This window comes from Argopecten irradians, chromosome 13 (assembly GCF_041381155.1).
Source record: "Argopecten irradians isolate NY chromosome 13, Ai_NY, whole genome shotgun sequence".
In the NCBI taxonomy this organism is placed as follows: Eukaryota; Metazoa; Mollusca; class Bivalvia; order Pectinida; family Pectinidae; genus Argopecten; species Argopecten irradians.
In genome coordinates, this window is record NC_091146.1 from 34,173,510 (window position 1) to 34,198,930 (window position 25,421).

Genomic DNA, 25,421 nt, shown 5'->3' on the forward strand with positions numbered 1-25,421 from the left:
TATGAATTGACCGGTAGCATAATATAGATTAATTGAAACAAATCTTAGCTTGATAATGCACTAGCGGTTACATTCTAACTGTACATGTGTTCTGTATTAGTGTATACGGGTGTCATGAGAGGGGAGATAACTCGTATGAGCATATAAAAAAGTTTGTTATTACCTCCCTTTATGTGAACTCTCCAGAAGGCGATAGTTTTGTAATGGAATGGAGAATAAATGTGACGCATAACAGATGGAGCATAGGTATTTAGCACGCTGATAAGTCAAAGACCCACTATAGACTAATATATAGAGAAAGGTAAGGAACTCCTCCGTGACGCAAAATTGGGTAATTTAGTTCAAAGTGTTGTAAAAAAATATCCAGACCAGATATTTCAACGGCTTTGGTCTTAATTCAAAGTTAAGATGTTACACTTCACGATGATAACAAGAAATCCTACTGAACTTAACTACTTTTTTCACAAACAGCCTCGAAACTTGAAAAATTGACGAATTTCCGTTAGTCGGACACGATCGAGAACATTTTTGCAAACGAAAATGTCTTTTCGCTACACTGAAAACTCGGCAGCCTACAATAACAGGCTTTGGCATAAACAAATATTAGGTGAAAACAACCGTATTTACTTGTTTGACAGTTCGATCAAATCCCCCTCTCGTGGTCCTTATGTCGTTTTTCAGCGCTGATGCCTATCCGGGTCAACTTGACGGCCATCTTGTCACTATCTTGAAGTTATGTTAAACCTAATCTCATTGGTCGGTTGTTTTTAACTCTGCCATTCGGAACTTTTCGGCGCCTTTCCACTGTTTCGCTGATATGACACGAGGAGTTGCAATTTGTAAACAAATATAATTGGCGCGAGATACAATATGATTTTACATAGATGACAATTAAGAACACCACAAAAGCAAAAATATTTCGGTAATTGAGACTTATGACAAGTCATGACAGTTGTCACATGGTAGGTTTGATGAATCATACTAAAACTTTATAGAATTATTTTTTCAAAAATATTGCATTTTTTGCAAAAAAGTGACATTTTATGCAAAAAATAGGCTTAATCAAAAGGTAATTCAAATTTAAATGATCCAAATCAATACACTTTTCACATTTTGAAATAAGATGATATTTGATGATGATAACTACATTGAAAAATATTCATATCCTAAAATAATAATTTATGTTTTAAAGGCCCACCACCTTTCCGGAGCAAAATTTAAAGGTTTCTTAAAAACATTAATAACAAAAGAAAATATATATCGATGGCTTAGGATGAGGTTACAACACGAAACATATGCAAGATTTCCTGTCTAATGTACGATAACAGTGGAGATTCATTTCTATGTTTTGCCGTCTAGCGCAGTGATAATCAACTACCGCGCGGCATTTAGGACGACGGCGGGAAACATAAAACGACCCGCGTTATGAAAATTAACATTTTATTTATTCTAATTAAACAGTTCTGAAGGTGATGATAAGTGTGCTAGTAAACGTATAGTTAATAAATCCTCCGACTCTACAAAATTATTGATCTCGTTTTACATTCCTATTTCAAAAATTAAAAGCCGTTTCGGAAAGGTAGTGGCCCTTTAATAATTTGTATACGTAATATTTTGGTTGTACAGAATGTAAATTTTCAGTGAAAGATTTAGGGTAGTGATTCAAACATTTCAAGATATAAGAAACTGCTTTGACTCAATGAAGTTCAATTTGAACAATATTCATTGTGAAATTTTTTGGTATATCACAATAGGTAGGCATTAATTCTTGATAATCAGTCCGTTAACCTATAGCTCTGTGTTGTCTGATGAAATCAAACATGATTATCTGGTCGAATTGAAAAAAAATTCACACTTCCTATTAGAATGTACTAGGCATGCAAAGTTCAAAGACGATTCATACATCCATTATAATATACTATTACTCTAGACCTTCTTCTATTTGGGAATGAAACACTTTCTATACACGAAAATAAAGTAATCTTCTTAGCTGTTCACAATTACACATGGATACAATGTATTTAATCCATTAAGATTTTCAACTATCATTTAATTAAACTTTACCTTCACCGAAACTGTACAATCCCTCCCCTACTCTTACTCAAAATTCCCCATTTTCCATCATTAACCCATGTTTCGCTAGATAAATCTGTACTCTGCATCATATTAAACTTCAATATCTTGCAAACATTGCATAAGTTAAATTTGTATATGCTGTCTATCAAGAATGTATATCTATATACAGGTGATAGGTTAACATAAGTGTCTTAGACACTTGTTTCTATTTTCCTTTATATCAATTGTACATTGCATGTTGTATGAGGAATTCAAATAAAGAAACTTTAAACTAAACATATATGTAGTCCTCAATAAATATGTGGTATGAGTCTGATAAAAAGAACACTCAAACAACTGACTTCAAGAGAGAGACAAAATCAGCATTTATTTATAGGCCACTGTTCTTTACTTTATATTTACCGGTAGTGATCATATTACTAATAAGCATTTATCACTATTACCAAGAAGATATAACAGCTTTCCAATATCATGCACTGATTAAAATCTCTGGACCATGTTCAAAAATTCCTTTTAAATACTTGAGCATTAGGCCTACATGATGTGATCTTTAAAGTAGCCTTCACTTTATCATTAGATCCCTGATTTCTTATCATAAACAGGAACACCACACTCATTCAAGGTCACAATCTCACTCAAGTGTTCAATACCATACCATAAACGGAACATCTCACCCATTCAAGGTCATAATGTCACTCTTGTGTTCAATACCATACCATAAATGGAACACCTCACCCATTCAAGGTCATCAATTACAAACGGAACACCTCACCCATTCAAGGTCACAATCTCACTCAAGTGTTCAATACAATACCATAAATGGAACACCTCACCCATTCAAGGTCATCAACTATAAACGGAACACCTCACCCATTCAAGGTCATCAATTACAAATGGAACACCTCACCCATTCAAGGTTATCAATTATAAATGGAACACCTCACCCATTCAAGGTCATCAATCATAAATGGAACACCTCTCTCATTCAAGGTCATCAATTACAAACGGAACACCTCACCCATTCAAGGTCATCAATTACAAACGGAACACCTCACCCATTCAAGGTTATCAATTATAAATGGAAGACCTCACCCATTCAAGGTCATCAATCATAAATGGAACACCTCACTCATTCAAGGTCATCAATTACAAATGGAACACCTCACCCATTCAAGGTCATCAATCATAAATGGAACTCCTCACTCATTCAAGGTCACAATCTCACTAAAGTGTTCAATACCATACTATAAACGGAACACCTCACCCATTCAAGGTCATAAATCCATCCAGTTTTCAATATGATACCATACAAATAAACAAACCAAACGATAACAGCCACATGCTTTTCTATTTACAATCCTTACAAAAGAATTTCACACCTTTCCTTGACAACTTGTTCCATTTCTTTTTCTGCTGTAATCCAGCACAATTTCTGTGCAACCACATTCCACAGTTTTCACACTGAATCCACATAGAACCAGTGCTCTTGTTGCACACCTTACATTTTTCCTCCTCATCACTGTCCGACGTAAGATAATCAACAACTGGTTGTGATGAAACAGATCTGGAATGGCAACATTGGGGTTCCTTCATGAATTCCTCATAAGCTCTGGATGGACCAGGTTGGGGCTCATCAGGATGTTCTTCATGAGCTCTGTGTGGATCAGAACAGGGCTCATCAGGATGTTCTTCATGAGCTCTGGGTAGATCAGACTCATTGAACTGTTCCTCTGGGAATCCGGATGATCCTAATTGGGGTTCCTTATGCAATTCAGGTGCATTTTTTGCAGTTGAAAAAACAGTTATGTTTTTCATACGGTCCATTTCAGTCACTGCTGTTGTAATGGATGTGATAAGGACTCCTTTTGTGTTCTTTGATCCAACCTTGATACCATATGCCTTGGCAAGTGTTAGTAGCTCAGGTTTTTTGAATGCTAGCAAAAAATCACTTTTCCTCAATAAAAGTCCTTTGATCAAATTATGAGACATCACCTTCAGATCTGTCTGGTCCCTGACAATAGATTCAAATGTAACATGTGTTTGGCCAGCAGAGCTTTTCTTCTTTCGAATTTGAATTTGTTTCCTGTGGGCCATTGTCTTTTGAACAGATAAAGCCTGAAGGAGGTCTCTATGGAACTGGTTAATCATAATCATTAAGAATTTCTTCAAAATTTCTAAATAGATCAATCCGATCGCATGTGCCCTTAAAACTGTTTCATTTATAACATTTTTAACAACTGTTTGTAGACTATCCTCAATACACACAGAGAAATGGTCAAACTTTGTTCTATGTGTTACTATGTTGACAAATTCTTCATGGAGGGCATGGTTTTCTTTAAGGACCTCAAAGCAATGGCAATACAACTGATCTCCAAACTTGTGAAGATTGCTGTCAGAAAGCAAAGAGAGACATCTTTCACATAAATGAATGAAAAATGTGTACAGTTCATCTGGTATGTGTGTCAGTCCCCTTGAAATGTTCTGTTTTCTTACTACATCAATTAATGTTTCAGGCAGGCTGGAATGTTTTTCGAGGTAGCCCTCGTTTTCTGTTAAACTGTCCAAACACTTCACTATATAACAGGACTCCTCATATTCCTGCTGTGCAGCAATAGAAGTTTGGAAGCATGTGCTGTTCTGTTTCTTCATGTACTGGTATCGTACTTTTCTGACACAATATCCCGCTACATAGCGAACCCTCGCACAACATCCACTTGTGATGTGCCTTGATGTTGATATGGTGTGATCTTCAAGAGGAAAGATATCTATCTTTTCTTGTAAAAGGAATTTCCTAATTTTGGTTGTAATATTAAAACAGATATATCCTTGAGCAGATTCAAAATTTTGCATGTCCTGAAACATTATCATGGTGTTCAGTTTGTATGTGTCCGAAGTTTGGTGAAGATGACACTTTCTATAAAAGTCAGCCAGTTTTTCAGATTTGACAGCAACCGGTTCTATGATGTTTAGGGTTTCCAAAATAGATGATAGAGCCAAAAATTCTTTCTTTACAAATTCCTCTGCTGCCTGAAGGTTGTTTGTTAATAGAAATGATATTAGGTCATTTACTTCTTTCATCAGTGGTGTTGATGGATTTTCATGTTGTAGACTATCTAACACACCTACCAAGTGAAACTTGGAGGGTATTGCGAAATCTACAAGCTCGGATGCATCACTGAAGGCTGTTGATGACAAAATATGGTCAAATTCTTCATCAAATTCCTCCTCTTCCACAGGATCAGGAACACTCTGTTGTATGTCACTGCAGTGGTCATCCTCTGCCTCAATCCATGTCATGTCATCAACACTGAAGATTTGTTGTGCTGTTTCATCCAATCTGTGTTAAATGAAAATGAATATTTTTAGATTTACAATCTGATAATTAAATAATAAGAAATCCCTGAATCTCTTGACCACATGGGTGAAGGCAAGATACGAAAATATATAAAAAATGTGCAGATTTATGGATGAAACAATTTTATGCTCTGCATAGCATGGTGCACAGCTTTTGACGACAGACGAAGGACAATGGCCAAGGGTTATCCTGAGGGTGGGGGGGGGAGTTGTTACCCATGTCCTTCGTTTCATCAGGATGTCGAGGCATTTATACGTCACACATACATATCTTTATATAAAAGTACTCTTGATTATTGTAACATTTCATATGAAAAGTTATGGAAAATGCAAATATATCTCGATTCTGTTAGTCTTGGTTGAAACCGTTGAATAAAACTTTTTTTCAAATTTCATGAAATGAGACTCTTGACAGTAGGTCTCAATTTATCAATATACAATAGGTAAAGCAATATATACTGACATTAGGCACACTTTCATTTTACATTTACTACATTGATATACACATGCATTCCACAGCAAATCAGAAAACTTCAATATCAATAACAGGTTTTGTGACATCAAAACTTATCAAAAATATACATACCAAGGGAATGTGGGTTTGGAGTTTAAGATGGAGAAGGTATTAGTAGCTATCATTTTCAGTTTTAGCCTGCATATTTGAACCTTGTACACTATCTCAGACTCGGGTCAATTTGAATGTATGCAATACAACTTATTTGGGTTAGAGTGGTGTCTTATTTTGTGTCAAATTATACATATTGGACCTTTTTTGTTCCTAGGATGTTGTCCAGGATCAAAGAAGAAAGCGGAGGAAAAGTTCAATCCAACAATCTATATGATACATATTACTATGAACATGTTGAGCAGGGTTTTAAAAACCCAGACCTATTAAGCCAGAAGAGTTTTTTCTTTGTTTTATTGAAACTATTCCCATCAGTGTCAAAAAAGAAAGAACGGATATCTTAGTTGGGAACAAGGACTGTATACACAGGTTTGGTGTTGAAGTCTAACGAACCACTGGATTTGTATCATAATAGTGATCGATCTGTGATCACTGATATACCTTATAACTTGCCAGAAGACTTTAATATAACAAAACAGGACTCTCAATGTTTGCTCTGTGAATTTGTCACAGATTCGTTGTCAAACGGACATCCCGTTGTGAAAAAAGTCAAGTTCTGTTCAGATGGTCACTGGGAGCTAAAAGTGGGAGAAGTTGCAATCAACCTTGCTGCAATAGGCATAGACAGTCATCATAGTGTGGGAAAAGAGGGAATAAACAAAATATGTGACATAGTAAAGAGGGTAGAATTGTGTGATGGCATCCAATTGAAGAAAAATATAACATGTACTCGATTTCACACATTGGAAACTTGGAAAAGTGGATCACAGACAGGAAAATGATTGCGATCTTTGAATTGTTTGAGGGTGGTAAATTTCACATCTGAAAATCATGTATGTAGAACATGTCAAAAAATGACCTTTGGGTATCCACAAAAGTCAAGTACAGAAAATACAGCTGATACATTTAATGAAACCAAAGATATTGCTTCAGCATTAAAGAAACTTATACCACATGCAAGCGATACTATGATAAAGCTTTTAGTCAGCCAGGCAAAGAACACAGGGAAAGATCCGAGAGGCAGACGTTGGAGCAAAGACATTATTTCTGTGTGCCTCTAACTGTTCACCAGGAGCCCCCAAGGCTATAATGCCTTAAGAGTCAGTGGGATGCTTACACTACCTTCACCATCACTTTTGATCCTGTATAAAAACAATGTTAAGCAGAGAACTGGGTTTCACAGTGAGATTTTTGAATGGATGGGGAAGGAGGCCAAAAGACTTCAAATTCCAAAAGAGGGCATGATTGGAGGGATAATCTTGGATGAGATGGCTATTCAGTCTGATTTACAAATAACCAAGAGTGGCGATGTTGTGGAACTTGTAGGCCATGCACTTCAACTACTATTTCTTGGTGTCACTGGGTTTAGGTTCCCTTTTGCACACTTCATATCGACAGAAGTTCATGCAACTGAGCTGTACTGCCTGTTCTGGGAAGCTGTGTCTAAACTCAAAATTTATGGTTTTGATGTAGCTTACACCTGTATGGACGGTGCATCATCAAATAGAAGTTTTATGCATATCAACTTTGGACAGAACCCTACAGAAACAATGTGTGCCCCAAACCCATGCTTTGCAGATAACCCAATAGTTTTCATGATGGACTACTCTCATGGTATTAAGAAGATAAGAAATAACATATTAAAAAGTGGCATTGTCAAGGGTTGTACCAGGAACCTAACACTTCCTGATGACATGGTAGTCCAGTGGCAGATGTGGATTGATGCATTCAAGTGGGACCAGGAAAATGGCTTGTCTCTGCACAGAAGGTTAACCACAGAGCACCTGTTCCCATCATCTCATTTAAAGATGAGAAACCATCTTGCTGAAGAGGTATTGAATGCTGATATGCTGCATCTGCTACTGGAGTACCAATCATCATTAGGTAGCAAAGGTACTGTCTTTAATGGGTCCATCCAACTCCTAAAACAAACATCAAAGTTGATAAACATTTTCAGAGATCATCGGCCAATCCGAGACAAAGATGATGAAAGACTAAAAACGTTACAGTTTGTGCTTTCTTGGTTTCTGGAATGGCAGGAGTCAATATTAGAGAAGGAAGGTTTGTCCAATTCAGAGAAATTGAAAATGCTGATGTCAAGACAATGTATTGAAGATCTTCGATCCTGTATCATTGGATTTATAGAGCTGTGTCAAATGCTTTTAGCAAAACCTGACTACACCATCATTATTACACCAGCACTTGTGAATTCTGGTGCCATTGAGAACGAGTTCAATCAGCAACGATCAACATATAATGGCGCAAACACCAATCCCAACGCCCTTCAATATGCACGAACACTGAACAGTATCATTCTAGGCCAAAACATTGTTTCCACAAAGTCAAATGCTGGCAAATCTGTGTCTGCGGCGAAATCATATGCATTTGAAAATCCTAAACCACTGAAGACAAAAAAGAGGAAGCTACTCCCAACTACTAATAATGGACAAAAAATTAAGGTCATTAGAATGTAATTACACTGGAAATATACAAATAACTTTGAACAATCATTATCAATGATAAATTACTTCCCTACATTTGTGTTATATTACCTTTCGATCTTGCAACAGATCAAGTTGCCCTGTATTGGTATTGATGGTTTTGACAGGAACTCATTAACAGCATCTAATGACCTTAATTTTTTGTCCATTATTAGTAGTTACATATTAAGAAATGTAATTTGATTTTCAATCATGAAAGTAATTGATCTAGAATGAAGTTAAATATAATACATATATTCAATAATATACCTATAGGGTAATCTACTGTATTGGATATATTAATTTTCAAAGTTTGATTTACAAACTAAAGTAATGTGTCTATCATGGTCAACTTGTCATAAGAAAGAAGGCTAAGAATTAGTTTGTGTTTTCAATAATATCAGGTCTGTATAATCATGAAATTATTGAAGAGGCACTAATAAAATAAAGTTAAAACTAAAAATTGAAGTGCAGTATTTTGATTTTTAAAATTATTTATGAATACCTCACACTTCACACATGCATGACACTGCGTGCACGCGAGGCTGTCCTTAATTAAATCGCTTTGATAGTTAATTAATAGGTCATTAATATAGTAAACAAAACCATACCATTGACAATGATACAAATACATAATTGAAGATACTTGAAAATGACTGACATAATAGTAAATGAAAACATTGGTATAATAATTGGCCCATAAATATATGTATCATAAATCCCCCCCCCCCATTTATTTCATATTTACATAAAGATGTAATAATATGGCATTTGTAATGAAGTATACATATAAGTTTACCTTACATTCACAAAATTTCAGTCTACATTCATAAAATATGCAAAATGTTACTTTGACCTTTTAATCTACAAATCCGAGTTGACCTTTGAACTTTTACCTTAACCCCTTTCAATCAATTCCTTGTTTAATTGTGAACAACATTACTTCATATTGTTATCACAAACACTTCGAATTCCTTCCATCATCAATTACCTATCAAGAGTCATGCCCTGTGATTTGTGTACACTCATCGCATATGCCAACTTCAGTGCCACCTGAATCCTGTCAGCCAGATTACACTGTTGATGTGGACTGAAAACTGTAAAAACAAAACAAATGGTTAGAAGTACATTTTCTGCATAAATTGTTGTATAAAATACTGGTTGACAATTCTATCCAAGTACATGGAGATAAACTGTAAATCAATATTAATGTAGTTAAATATATAATCATCTGTGTGTATCTAAAACATTCAAAGTATAATGGCTGGTAGTCTTTCATAATCTTTTGATATCTGAGAAATATTGTTACAATTTGTATTAAGTAAATTATTTATATTATATGCTATAGAGTTCTCTTCGAAATTCACTTAAAAAACTGAGATACTACTATAAATGTAAATAGCTGACCACAAAGAAGATATTCTGATTACAAAACAATATAAATATAAACATATAGCTATTAGCTTTTTTTCACACAAATGTTTGAATATTTCAGAGTTATCTCCCTTGAGGGTACGTAGCTATCCATTGTGACGTTATTTTGTGAGTGCAATTCACGTTGTTTTCTCCCAAAATTATGGCGTTACACTCGCAAATACATGACGTCACAATCAATACCTACCCGCAAGGTCAGAAAATTCTGTAATATGCAAAAGACGGAATAGCTCTGTCAAATGACAATTTTATCATCATTATAACACAATATACCAGTGAATGTCATCTTAGGTATCTTCAATGTTTGGTTTGCTGTTGGAAAATTTACCACTGGTCCATCCGGCTCCACTGCCAATACAGTCCCTCTGAGACCATTGAATAATATTTTGCTGATATTCCTTAACAGGATCACAGGAGATCCCACTTTCAGCCAAAGGATCTTTGGTGCCATCAGTCGAGATAAATGTCGGTTTTCACCAGTATCTTCTGCCAAATATTCTCCTACAACACCCCTTGCCTCAACCACACATTTACGGTTATAATTGTCAACAAGGTGATTGGTAGCAAACAGTTTGATTGACTGCTGATCAGGCGATAAGGGCCTTTGCAGAGTTTTTATATACATTAATGTGTCATCCGATACTTCTCCAAACGAAACTTCACATATACTACGGATGAGCTGTTGATCATTTTGCCTCACTATTTCATTCAAATAAATCTTGTGGCATAATAGCTGCTCAAATAAGGGACTTTCAAAACAGTACTTATCCGTACTTAACAGTATCCCATCGTCATTGTATAGCATGTTCGGTACAGGAGGCAACTGCACAAAATCCCCACACATAATCAACTGCATACCACCAAATTGTTTGGATGAATCCTTTATGGTGCAAACTTCATCTAGCAGATTGAAAAGTCTCTCACTGAGCATAGACACTTCATCTATTATGAGGGTATCAGTGTTTTTAATTCGATGTAGTGCATCTTGGAATTTGGCATGGCTTTTTATAAGAGATATAACTTCCTGTGCCTTATAACGTCCATCCTGAATTCCTGACCATCGCCGTACTGTCATAGCACCAAGTTCTGGGGGAAAGTTAGTGCAGGCTATGCCTGTGGTGCATGTCAAATGCACGCATTTCCCAGATAGGCGAAGTGCCTTAACTATTTCGCACAAAAGAAATGATTTTCCGGTCCCTGCAGGTCCACCAAGAAACAGGTTGTGTCCCTCATTGACAATATCGAGTGCCTCACGTTGTTTTGAAGTTAAATTCATTTTGTTTATGGTGACCTACAATGGTAATGATTTTCAATTTAAAACACATGTAGAGTAGTCTCTATATATGTGTGTGTACCAACATGTGCTTTAATTCATATGCATTGGTTGTAAATTAATGCAATAAATTGTATGAAAACAAAGTTCACACTTTACAAATTAGAGACAGAGACATGTTGTGTTATTTACGTCCCTGATAGAGAGAATATATCGGGATTAACATGCTTAGTACGGTACATAATTATATTTCCCCTGTTGTCAATGACTGTACTACTGCACTGTTATACCAACAAAATACCTCTATTAATCCTTTATATTGTGGTGATCTTTTTTAATTTGCTGTACTGTTTCAATATACTGCCTTTTGATAAACGACTTACGCTTTTGTGAAACCAACTCCAGTCATCATATCGGATTTATCGTCTCAAGAATCAGACGGGCAAAATTTTCTTCCTCGCTTTGTTTACAAAATAAATCCTTTTGCAACTCCTCGTGTCATATCAGCGAAACAGTGGAAAGGCGCCGAAAAGTTCCGAATGGCAGAGTTAAAAACAACCGACCAATGAGATTAGGTTTAACATAACTTCAAGATAGTGACAAGATGGCCGTCAAGTTGACCCGGATAGGCATCAGCGCTGAAAAACGACATAAGGACCACGAGAGGGGGATTTGATCGAACTGTCAAACAAGTAAATACGGTTGTTTTCACCTAATATTTGTTTATGCCAAAGCCTGTTATTGTAGGCTGCCGAGTTTTCAGTGTAGCGAAAAGACATTTTCGTTTGCAAAAATGTTCTCGATCGTGTCCGACTAACGGAAATTCGTCAATTTTTCAAGTTTCGAGGCTGTTTGTGAAAAAAGTAGTTAAGTTCAGTAGGATTTCTTGTTATCATCGTGAAGTGTAACATCTTAACTTTCAATTAAGACCAAAGCCGTTGAAATATCTGGTCTGGATATTTTTTTACAACACTTTGAACTAAATTACCCAATTTTGCGTCACGGAGGAGTTCCTTACCTTTCTCTATATATTAGTCTATAGTGGGTCTTTGACTTATCAGCGTGCTAAATACCTATGGATGGAGGAGTTTCTCGTCATTTTCCCGTCCGAATAAACCCTCACAGCAGCCAAGCGAGTCGCCGACATGGTGGAGAATCCTAATTCAGTGACTACAAGCAGCAGTATGTAACTTTTTGATTGCGTCTCACCCGTGTGGCCGGCGAGTCTCGGTACTCGTCGGGTCTTGGCTTGCCGGCCAGACAGACATTGTTCCCGTACCATGTGCTTTTTGGCGGGAAACTGTATTGTATATTGTGGACTTCAGGTAACTTTTATATCATTGGATTCTATATTCCTTGAATGATGATTACGTATTCGTGGTGACATTTATAATGCATGTCATTGCTGCATTTTTACCGTTATGCCTTTATTGACTTTGATTCTACTCTGATGTGTGGATTTTTCCTCGTCGATGACGTCACCGATGATCAGCTTTTGATGATTTAGTTTTCCAAGGAAAGGAATTCCGTCTTCGTGTTTGATCATAAATCAGTTATTGTCCGATCTTTAAACTGTCCAGCCAGCGAGCCCGGCCCGGATACTATCAGCCCATCCCATGCAGGAATACTTGCTACTTTGTATCAACCCGGCCCAGATCGTACAGACAACGATGTCGTCGTCCGCTGTCTTGTATATACCTGCTGAACTTTCTTGATGTTCAACGAGAACTTTGAAGTTTTGTTCGTTGTATAATGTATTTTCTTGAAAAGATTGTTATTATGTTTACTGTTTGAAGTTAAAACATTTATTGTTTCAAGGTTTTGATAGATTTTTGCCAAAATTTGGTCACTTATCAAGGTTAGCAATTGTTCATAGAGTTGATCATGTGACATGTAATACAATATGTTTATGATACTCCATTGTATGAAGGTTATATATCTGTAATTTACATGTTCTGGATTATGAGATCTTGATTAATTAAGGTATTTCTTCCATTTGTTTAGAATTGTCAGACTTGTAACAGGTCATATATGCCAGATTTTATAGATGCTCACTCTATGACCCTGGTTTAGAAGGTGTTTCTTATGTGACATTTGTCAAGTTCATGGATACAGCGTTGTGACACATAATGTGTATATAAAATAGTACATTTTACTGATAAATGGTACCTGCTGCTTGTCCATTTACACAGAGTTAAAGAATTTCACCTCTTATATATGTTCACTCTGTGAAATACATGCTTCTCTCAGATTTAAGCATCTAGTTGAAATCACTTATATAATCCATTATTGAAAACCTATACTTTGAATTTTATTTCTAAATTTGTCATTCGAATGTAATTATGACAGGTCATTTATACTTTCACTTTAATATGTAACATCATGACACCTTGCACAATGTTGCTATAGGTAATGTTTTGCATAGGGCCATATACTGTACCTTACATTTTGTTTTTTTCACATTTGTAGTTAAGGTGGCTTATGATATAATTATCTCCATTGGATAGTGTAACCATTTCATTCTATTACTTGTTTTTCTTCACTATTGTTCGTTATGTTCATTGATCATATCTACTTTGTACATCTTGTAAGTCCTCATTTTGAGTTTTCCACTCTCATGAACCCGTGCTTAAAATTTTGATAAATATTTTGGGGGGCGGATGTTCTGTATTAGTGTATACGGGTGTCATGAGAGGGGAGATAACTCGTATGAGCATATAAAAAAGTTTGTTATTACCTCCCTTTATGTGAACTCTCCAGAAGGAGATAGTTTTGTAATGGAATGGAGAATAAATGTGACGCATAACAGATGGAGGAGTTTCTCGTCATTTTCCCGTCCGAATAAACCCTCACAGCAGCCAAGCGAGTCGCCGACACATGCATTACAACGGTACATTTTATAAATATACAGGGCATTACCCCTAAAGAGGCCCCATGAAAGAACCGCTATTTACCCAAGGGTTACGTTTTACGCGATTGGGGAACAGGTATGAAACATGTGACCATATGCGACAACTCATTCATGAAAAAATACTGCTAGGTACTAATTACATAATGGTCAAAATACGAAGACTCACTCACTATCAGCTGAGCAGGGCAACAGTGTCAAACAGCTGAGCTGGCGCTCACCAGGACCGGGGCTGACTGGGCCCGGTGCTGGCTAGGACCGTGGTGCTGTATTTCGCTTAAAACAATTTTCCTCAACATAATATCTTAACCTTGTAGCTATATTTGCCTGAGATATATGCCATGCTAGGTGGTTTACCTAATTATAAACCAAAATAACTGAGAATTTTGATATATTTTTTTATTACAATTTTTAATTTTTATTTATTCTTGATTTTTTGACAGCATTTGCCTCCCTTTGATCGTTCATATATATCTCAGACATATATCACAAAGAATTTTGTGATAAATTTTAAAGTGCTTTGAACTTTGCGTTAATAGTTGCTAAATTTTAACATCAATTATCAGTTAATACTATTGTGTGTAATTTGACATTCCTAAGGTTATATTCTTGATCATATTTACGTTTGTGACATTTGAGATAAAATCCTTATGTGTGATAACTGTGTATATCCTCTGGCAATTAAGTTCTATTCTATTACGTAACCGGATTAATGTCACGGCCATCCTAATTGCCTAAAGGACACTGACCATGGCTGATTAATCTGCCAATGAGCGATATCTGTCAATCATAATTCTGTAATTTAATTGTATGTACATTATTTAAGCATGAAATATTTTATTTGTAAAGCAGTTAGGTCTCCGACTTTGTACGGAACACAACGGCTATATTCTGGACACTCCAGAATAGCCATCCGTCAAGTCAAAGTTATCATCATTAAATTCTAAAGTTAAAATTCAACATTCTCTTACGTCATCTTTACTTCTTGACAAAACGTGCGGAAGTTTCCGTATGTTAATTGGTGGAGATAATCCTGGTAGTACCCACTTCTACGCTGGGTACGCTTTCCCGAAACCTCAACTGCCAAGCAAGAAATTTCCCGCGAGTGACTCAAAGAAGGACCAACTCTATTCGGAATCACACGGACTGGATTTTAACCAAGACTGTGTTCGCCATACTTTGGAGTTAACCAGGGTAACGTTTTGACTGTAACCATTCAGGATGGCATTATGCTATAGATGTGGAGGCCACTTCGCCCCAAACCATCCGATGTGTTGTCCAGCAAACGGATGTTACTGTTTCCGATGTGGAAACATTGGCCACTTTTCGAGAATGTGTTTTAATCGAACCGGACATTGTACTACAAATTTTGGTACAACAGGATATTATCCCTGGACCAGTCAGCGACAACTGCCTATCCATCCTGTTCCTGTCCCGAAAAACTCTTCGGACAGTAAGTCCGTTATTCGCACTGCACCAAAGAAAAAGGCCAAGTCAACATCTAAACGGCGGCGAGATTCTGAACGTCTCAGGAAATTCCGAGATACGAAAAAGGTATTGTGTATTTTTCCATTCAGTAACATTGAAAATAGTGAACTTCAAAACGATTTCCAGAAAGACTCTAACTACAGCAACCAGATAATTTCATTACAGTCAAAACTTGTTCGTACCAAAATTACCATCTCCAAAATATCAGAAAAGTGTGCAAAATTACAAAGATCAAACGAAATTCTAGAAGAGGAATGTGCTCGCGTCAAAAATGTGAATATAACCAATTATGTGTCTCAAATCAAAGAACTAGAAAAAGCATTGGACAACAGAAAGAAAATTATGAAAAGCAAAGATGAAACAATCAGTACATTACAAACAACCGCGAAACAAAAAGAACAGACGCAGCGACAGATTTCTAATTTAAAGTTCAGAATTTCGGAGAAGGACGAGGAATTAAAACAGAAACAAAACATAATCACAAGCCTCCAAAAAAACAACTAAGTTACTACAGCGCTCCAAATACTACCAGACCGAATGTTTTTCCCGGACCACGAAACCAACCACAAAATAATTCACGACGCCAGCGACCACACATTTCCTATGAACACCGAGCGAATAGACTCCATCAAAACAATGGACAGTTTAATTAAGACGCGGGACGCGTCTTTCCCGGAGCGGAAGGAAGTTATCACAAAGAATTTTGTGATAAATTTTAAAGTGCTTTGAACTTTGCGTTAATAGTTGCTAAATTTTAACATCAATTATCAGTTAATACTATTGTGTGTAATTTGACATTCCTAAGGTTATATTCTTGATCATATTTACGTTTGTGACATTTGAGATAAAATCCTTATGTGTGATAACTGTGTATATCCTCTGGCAATTAAGTTCTATTCTATTACGTAACCGGATTAATGTCACGGCCATCCTAATTGCCTAAAGGACACTGACCATGGCTGATTAATCTGCCAATGAGCGATATCTGTCAATCATAATTCTGTAATTTTATTGTATGTACATTATTTAAGCATGAAATATTTTATTTGTAAAGCAGTTAGGTCTCCGACTTTGTACGGAACACAACGGCTATATTCTGGACACTCCAGAATAGCCATCCGTCAAGTCAAAGTTATCATCATTAAGGATGTATTCTTCTGAGGTTTCAGTCCCATTGAAGTCTCGTTTCAACATAGATCAAAGAAGTTATGAGATTTTCAAATATAATTTATCAGTATCTGTAGCAAGTTGCCAGATGCAAATTTTGTCAAAAAATTACATTTCTATTTTTAGTAGATTTTTTTAAACGGGGATTTTAAGAAATGACCCATTTGGCGGCCATTTTGAAATTGTGTCTTTTTTCGCTTCAAGTAGAGCCACAGTTTTAACATTTTTTACTGAAATTGTTTTTACTTAAATCATTACTGCGCCAGCATTTTTAGCTGTATTTAGCTAAAATTTGCTGCAATTCGTTACTAGGTTCGTAGTAATTAAAATATTGAGCATTAATATGTGAAAAAATACACTTTTGTGACTTTATTTTTACATTTAATGGTAATTTGGGCACTTTTATTTTTTACTCTAAAATACTGAAAAATAACAAAAATTCAAATGGGGCAAAAAAGTAAGCACACGGACCCCCAATTTTTCTTCCTGATTTAGAAAGAACAACCGTTTCCCTATTGATATGCAAAATAATAACAAAAGTTTAATACCAGAACTTTTTCTATAAAGGGTTAAATTTGGCAAAAATGGCTGAAAATGGTGCATTTTGTTGCACAAAATTAAGGGGTAGGGGTAGCATATGTTGTTATTCTGAGAAAAAATATTAGTCTAATTGATCAAAACTGGTATATTTTTAAAGAAGACTACTAGAAAATGAATTCTACAAACATTCATACATATCAAACACCTCATTAAGAAATTATGGCTTTAATCTCTAACTTATATGGCCAAAACGGCAAAATTACCATAAAATCCAATATTTTGTCAACTGGGTGTCTTTGAGTGACAAAAGCTCAAAAACGAGCACACGGACATATGTTTTTTCTTCCATTTTCTTTTATGGTACAAACTCCTTTTTCCAAAAATCCATATGAGAAAAAAAGTTTAATACAAGAAAATTTTGACTTCTCATAGGTGTACATCCTTAAATTCTAAAGTTAAAATTCAACATTCTCTTACGTCATCTTTACTTCTTGACAAAACGTGCGGAAGTTTCCGTATGTTACATACATGTACATGTGTACGCTTGTTACATGTTTAGCTCAGTTCTTGGTAGTATTGTCACGCGGTTTATGACAGGTTCCTATTCGGACATTTGTGATGTTATTTATTTGTTTTAATCTACTCGAACATACTTAATATTCTATGTTTAGAAGTAAAATACAAAGCTTCATTTTGAAAATAATAGCCGTTTCTTTATAGCGATGTATTGCTTTAACGTATTTAACTGTGTTTCTTTTAGCTAATCCTTCTTAGCAGTTCTCAATACCGGTAACGCTTGCGTCAGTTAATTAGCGACTATTGTATATCACGTTTAGACTAAGTGCTGTTTTACATGTTTGTTCCTGTATATTTTGTATATTATCATTTTGTATTACTTGTATATTCACTTTAGGCCTAGGTTTGGAAGTGTAGAGTTGGATATTTCTCCGCTCCGCACCCGACTGTAATAAAACAGTATATAGAAAATTCTATCTTTGGATTATCCTTTTTCACAGACTACATTAGAGCTATTTCCCCAATACACTAGCTGTAGCGCTGTGAAAGTTGGTGTGAGAATCTCCGGGCAAGTCCACTTTTTAGCTGGACTACGATACGGTCGCTCATTACTAAGACTTGATAAGTGCAAGGAACATATAATTTTTACAAATGGAGAACTGGATATTTCACCAGGGTAACATGCACATGTTAAACTCTTGCCATGGACTTTGCCAGCGTTTTGGGACACTACCTCAGATGAACTATAGAGGACCAGTTTTAAGTGAGTGTAGAAAATGTGGAAGAGGTGGAATTCTTTATTCAGACCATCGCTTTTCTTGTCCCGCTAAAAATGTGTCGTGTTTTAAGTGCGGAAATCTTGGACATTTCTCAAGAATGTGCTTCAAAAAAGTGATACGAGAGAAGTCAACGCCTCGGAAATGTCCGGCAGTGAAAAGTAGCAATAAAACAAAGTCCCGCGCTAAGAAGATAAGAGATCAACAGAGAATCAAAACTTTCAGATTAAAAAGGGAATTTTTCGCCTCTGCACCCTTTGCATCTGTTTCCAATGATGAGCTGGTCAAGATGCAAATTAAACCATGTAGTGGACAGACAAGTGATACATCAAAACGGCAGGTAAAGCAGATCAACGTTCTTAGCGACAAGTGTCATGTGTTAAATGACGAAAAGGAAAAATTAATGAAACTTGTCACATCTCTCGAAACAAAGTGTGAACGATTTCAAACCAGCGCAGAACGTGAAAGAAAACTTTCGGACCAAATTGAAACATTGCAAGCAACAAACAGGCAACTACAGCAAGCAATAAGTAAACATTTAAAGACGTCAACGGAACAGGGAATTATAGACACAAACAAACGCAGAAAATATCTAAATTCGCGAATAGAATATTTGGAGCAGGAGAACAACAAATACTATCAACTTGGCAAAGAACAGAAAATAAAAAAGGAACATCTCGAGAGAGAACTGGACATTGAGCGACATAAAAAGGTCGCTGTAACAAAAAGTGGTACCCAGGACTGTAGGACATTTAGACCACAGTGTCGTCGTCGGTAATATGCGACACGAGGACGTGTCTTATTTAAGGAGGGAGCAAACTGTCACGCGGTTTATGACAGGTTCCTATTCGGACATTTGTGATGTTATTTATTTGTTTTAATCTACTCGAACATACTTAATATTCTATGTTTAGAAGTAAAATACAAAGCTTCATTTTGAAAATAATAGCCGTTTCTTTATAGCGATGTATTGCTTTAACGTATTTAACTGTGTTTCTTTTAGCTAATCCTTCTTAGCAGTTCTCAATACCGGTAACGCTTGCGTCAGTTAATTAGCGACTATTGTATATCACGTTTAGACTAAGTGCTGTTTTACATGTTTGTTCCTGTATTTTTTGTATATTATCATTTTGTATTACTTGTATATTCACTTTAGGCCTAGGTTTGGAAGTGTAGAGTTGGATATTTCTCCGCTCCGCACCCGACTGTAATAAAACAGTATATAGAAAATTCTATCTTTGGATTATCCTTTTTCACAGACTACATTAGAGCTATTTCCCCAATACACTAGCTGTAGCGCTGTGAAAGTATTCACTCTCATGCATTAAAGTAATTGAAACCATATGCATTATTTATACATTATTCCCAATGCTTAAATGCTTATATTTTAAACTATATTTTAAATGTCGCAGTCATCGTAATCACGCAATCAGCCATCTACATTAATAATTGTGTACTTGTAGTTATATAATATATATATGCTGCGGTATATGATAAACGGAACATAATGAAGTTTAGACACTAGCTGTGGCTTCCAAGGGTGAAAAGTACCCTGTATACCAACAGAAACGTAAATATATAATTATATATATGTTTCTGATACCAAAACTAAACCTATCATAAACGCAATGGGAATGGGTTTGTTTTAATTTTTGACAATAACGTTCTTCCTTATTTTAGAGATATTCACATGATGATAGGGACATCAAATTGAAAAGTATGCTTTCCTAAGAGCTTCTTTGATGTTTAGTTCAACAAAAGCAAATAACAAATTAGTAGCATTTTGCTGAGATTAAAGAAACATATTTTATATGACTGTACTACATTTGTAGATCAACTATTCTTATCAGATAGACTCAATTAATTCAGAAATGCATACGCTAAGCATTAAATTGAACTAAATCTTTTACTATCACTACGCCGGACGGCAAAATAGCGAAATAAATCTCGACTGTTTTTATATATAACGCATGTTTCATAATGTTACCTCATCTTAGACTATCGATATGTATTTTTTTTTATGTTATTCATGTTTTCAAGTAACCTTTAAATTTTCCTCCGGAAAGGTAGTGGGCCTTGATGACACCGAACTATGTTTATTTGTGGATGTATTATATTTTGCCAATAATTGATTTGAATTATGAGCATAAGAATAGACGATTGTTATACCATATTTCATCTATGGTTCAATGTTTAAATTAGACAAAACGTACATAATCAAAATATGAGTTTTTGTTAATTAAAAAAAATAAGTCGATTTCGGTCTATCAATCGTTTTTGTACCTGTTATAGACACTAGTTAATATAACGGCATGCTTATTTATGGGATAATTGCGGTATTCTAATATATTGTTATGCGTTTTATATCAACTCTTTACTCTTACACACATGCTGTATATGCATATTTGTGTGCATAATGTAGATATTATAATAATGCATCGCATCACATTTCCTGATTCAACTTGTCCCCCACTGGGTCCGTCTAAGTATACAGGATATTTTTTGGAAAAATCGCGGCATTTGAAAATATTGTCATGTGATTAGTATGAATTCTTCACTGTAAAATATTTGTTATCAATTTTATATGCATTCATAATGCAGATGTTATCTATATTGTATCGCATCACATTTCCTGACTGAAGTTGTTCCCCACTGGGTCCGTCTTAGTATACGGGTAGTGTTTTGGGACAATTGTGATATCTTAATATATATTTATCCGTTTTATATCAACTCTTTACTCTAACACACATGCTGTATATGTATATTTGTGTGCATAATGTAGATATTATAATAATGCATCGCATCACATTTCCTGATTCAGCTTGTCCCCCACTGGGTCCGTCTTAGTATAGGGGTCGTTTATGGGATGGATAATTGCGGTATTCAAATATATTGTTATCCGTTTTATATCAGTTCTTTACTCTAACACACAAGTTATATATGTATGTGTGTGTGTATAATGTAGATAATATAATAATGCATCGCATCACATTTCCTGATTCAACTTGTCCCCCACTGGGTCCGTCTTAGTATAGGGGTCGTTTATGGGATAACTGCGGTATTCAAATATATTGTTATCCGTTTTATATCAACTCTTTACTCTAACACACATGTTATATATGTATGTGTGTTTATAATGTAGATATTATAATAATGCATCGCATCACATTTCCTGATTCAACTTGTCCCCCACTGGGTCCGTCTAAGTATACAGGGTGTTGTTGTTTTTTTTGGAAAAATCTCGGTATTAAGAAAAAATGTCATGCGTTTAATATGAGTTGGGTCTATGTTTGTATACGATTGTTTTAAGGATTATCTGGTATTTAAGATATTTTTTCTTTAGTTTAGTACTTTTGTTTAATAATTTGAACATATGCATGCTATTTAAAGATGCTCCACCGCCGGCAGAGCAAAAATGATACTCATCATTTGAACAATAATTGGTGTTTAATCGTGTTTATATATGTCTAAATTACACCAAAAAACATCATATAATATAATTTGTTTTGCTATTGGTGTATGCGCAACCCGTACTTCATTCCATATGGGATCAAGAGTACCACGATTTTTTTTCGGGATGCAATTAACTATTTTTCGATATTTTTATCTTAAAGAAAAATGAGAAACTCAAACTTTTCAATGGTGGTAATGGTGTAAAGTAATAACTTTTGTAACTGAAGAAGAATACTAATTCGCCTGTTCCTGTTTTTGAAATAGAAAAAATACTTTTTGTCAGCGGTGAAGCATCTTTAAAAGAAAATGCGCCACGAAAAAAATGACAATAGAGGAATCAAGAGACGTTGGAGAGTCGCCGTACGCGTAGATGTACAGACTTGGGTTTGTAATGATCAGCTTCTATATGGAATTTACAGTAATAGGATAAATATATAAGAAAATGTTTATATTTATTATTTATAATAAACATTCCTCTTTATCCCCCCAAATAGAAGAGTTCCATAGAATGAACACAATTTAACAGAAACGTAAAAAAAAAATACCTTTGTCATGAAGGTTATTTTCTTGAAGAAATATATGATATATGTACAAAGAACATTTTTTGAACTTTCTATAAGCAATTTTACATTTTTTTACATTTACAAAAAGTGAAGTGGATACTTGTAAACGTAGCAATAAAACGATGAACCAAATATCAATTTTAAGTGATACAATATTATGTGAACCTTACAGTGAATTGACACAAGCTTTGAAAAGAGAAATATTATTTTAGAGTACTTGAACATTACAAATGCTATACACCATATCAGAATTAAATAAAAGAAAATTGAAATGTTAGAGCTGAGGCTTTGTCAGCATGTTTTTAAAAGTGTTTAAGTTTATAACGATTTCTTTATTTTAAAACAATTTTGCCACAGTATAAAAAAATATTTTCCAGAACACAAAAGGATGGAGTCAATTGCTAATTCATTTGAAAACATACGTTGGTATATCAGTCAGCGGGATCGTGGATGAAAATGCAAGAGAATAGAAACAACTATCTGTAACATTTAGATAAAACTACATAATATAAAATACATATATATTAATATATACTAAATTATTTATATGTTATTCAGTGTTCCAGCTAGGTCGGTTTAGCAGGGCGCGGCGCCCTGCCCTTAATTTCCAGCGCCCTGCCCTTTTTCCTAACGCCCTGCCCTTTTCCCCCATCGCCCTGCCCTTTTTTCGATTTCCCCATACTGTCCCGATATCGTCGGCCCAAATTCCGGACTTAGCAAGTCTAGCTAACACAACTTCCTGCTTCCTGTTTGCTCGCGCATATCATTGATGTCTTCAACTTCCGACTTACAATAAACAAATTTACAATGTTTTTATCTCGCCAAGAACTCAACAAATCGGCAAAGAAATGTCACGATCTTTTGTGGATGTTCAGGTATGTAGTTATATGCAATTCTCGTCATATATTTTGATACATTTTTGCCTCGATTGCTTCAAAATCGGCGTGGCATTTTCGCGTGTCGGCTTTTCTTTGATGTGCAAAAAGTAAATAAATTCACAAAATAAGAAGCTTTATCGGTCAAGAAGCGAGATTTTGAATTGGCAATTATTATTCTAGGCCACCGATAACACTTTGGAATAGATATATTGCGTAATTTGTCGTTTAATTATAGATTTTATGGTAGTCTGAGCCGTGAGGCATGGCTTCGTTAAGTCCAGGCACAAATCATCAAAATACACGGAGTTATTTCAGTCATCGAATTTCTCATTTAATTCTATACATTTATTTAAACTTAATTTGAACAAAAAGTATTACTATAAGCCGTATTTTTCGTTCACAAACGTTAATTCAGAGACATGCAATTTCAAATAATTAACATTGAGAATAAAATTTGAAGAATGGTCCAATTGTTTAATATTTTGGGTTTCTTTTTAATTTGTAGAGCTTCCTTCTACTCCATAGATGACAAATCTGATGCTGAGGACTAGTACTAGTACTCCTGATGTCCAGCGCTAGCTGACACATTTGAACACCTCACAATTGCAACCAGCCTTATTTTATTGTGTGTCAGTGATTTAGTGATGTGTGACAAATTTCCTAGGTTATATATACACATACTTTTATCAAAGAAGTCTTTTTGAAGTCAATTACAATTGTTGTTAACTACTTAATTTGGACACGCAACTTTGTTACAATTTGTATATATTTTTTTAATTTCAATTTATTAACTTCTTGATATCATGGATGAAAGTGTGTTTGTTTTAATATTGATAACTTGTAATGTCTGAGAGATGTGTAGGTATGTCTACTGAGTGCATGGTGAGATTACAGGGAGCTGTGGATACATTGTTTTCAACATTTACTAGCTATATAGTTGTTAAATAAATTGAATTTAATTGAAAGAATTTTGTTTCTTCTCTTTTCATTCTGTAAATCCATTCAAGCTCATGGATAGAACTAAATTCTGAAACAAAATGGTAAACACATGATCACTTAAAGACAAATTGTGGCAATTTATAATGCATGTACTTATTTGGTAAATGTTACTTGATGCAAGACTGAATGGATTTTGTAAATGACAACACACATTGCAAAAACAAATATATGGAAGATGTTCTTAAAGTAAGACTTAAGGAATCAACAGAGAGTACAGAGACAACTACAGAACTGAAACAAAGCAGATTTTGTGGCATCCTGTTAATCCAAATAAAAAATAAACAAATTATTATCAAAACAGTCAACATTTTCTTTCTATGTCTCAGACATTTTGGAGAATCCACAAAACACTCCCAAAGTCTACTTGATGCCATAATATAGGTATTGATATTACAATCATTGACGATTATGATGCAATGATATACATATTATACAGTTGTTTCTGATATTAGCTGTATGTCATATATAAAATGCCCTAAAAGTTTTATGTCGCGGAAAAAAATGCCCTTTTTTTGCCCAGCGCCCTGCCCTTTTCAAATCCTAGCTGGAACACTGTTATTTATATTCTCAGAATTTATCGCGCTTTTATTTTACCTGTATTAGAATACGCATGTGAATTATGGGATGGTTTTTCAAACTCTGACTCGCAAAAATTAGAAAAAGTTCAAAAGGAAGCTGCTAGAATAATAACCGGTCTTCCCTCTTATGCAAGTATCGATTCTCTATATTTTGAAACTGGTTTAGAATCTCTATCTTCTAGAAGGAAAAGGAAAAAACTTCATCTTCTCTATAAAATGCGCACAAATCAAACTCCTGATTTTCTTACTTCTCTACTTCCTTCTACCGTTCAAGATCAAGCTGCCTATCCATTAAGAAATAGAGATGACTATA

At 35.1% G+C, this 25,421-nt stretch overlaps 1 protein-coding gene, 1 long non-coding RNA gene and 1 pseudogene across 2 annotated transcripts in view; all 3 read left to right on the forward strand.

Moving 5' to 3' along the window:
* LOC138306379 (uncharacterized) overlaps window positions 1-25,421 on the forward strand; it is a 481,793-nt gene that overhangs the window by 125,936 nt on the left and 330,436 nt on the right. The gene's annotated exons all lie outside the window — the stretch shown is intronic.
* LOC138306396 (MYCBP-associated protein-like) overlaps window positions 1-25,421 on the forward strand; it is a 453,378-nt pseudogene that overhangs the window by 107,317 nt on the left and 320,640 nt on the right.
* Window positions 23,210-24,499, forward strand: LOC138306400 (uncharacterized). The gene is made up of 2 exons (XR_011205850.1): window positions 23,210-23,528; window positions 24,037-24,499. It is a non-coding gene; the product is annotated as an uncharacterized lncRNA (long non-coding RNA).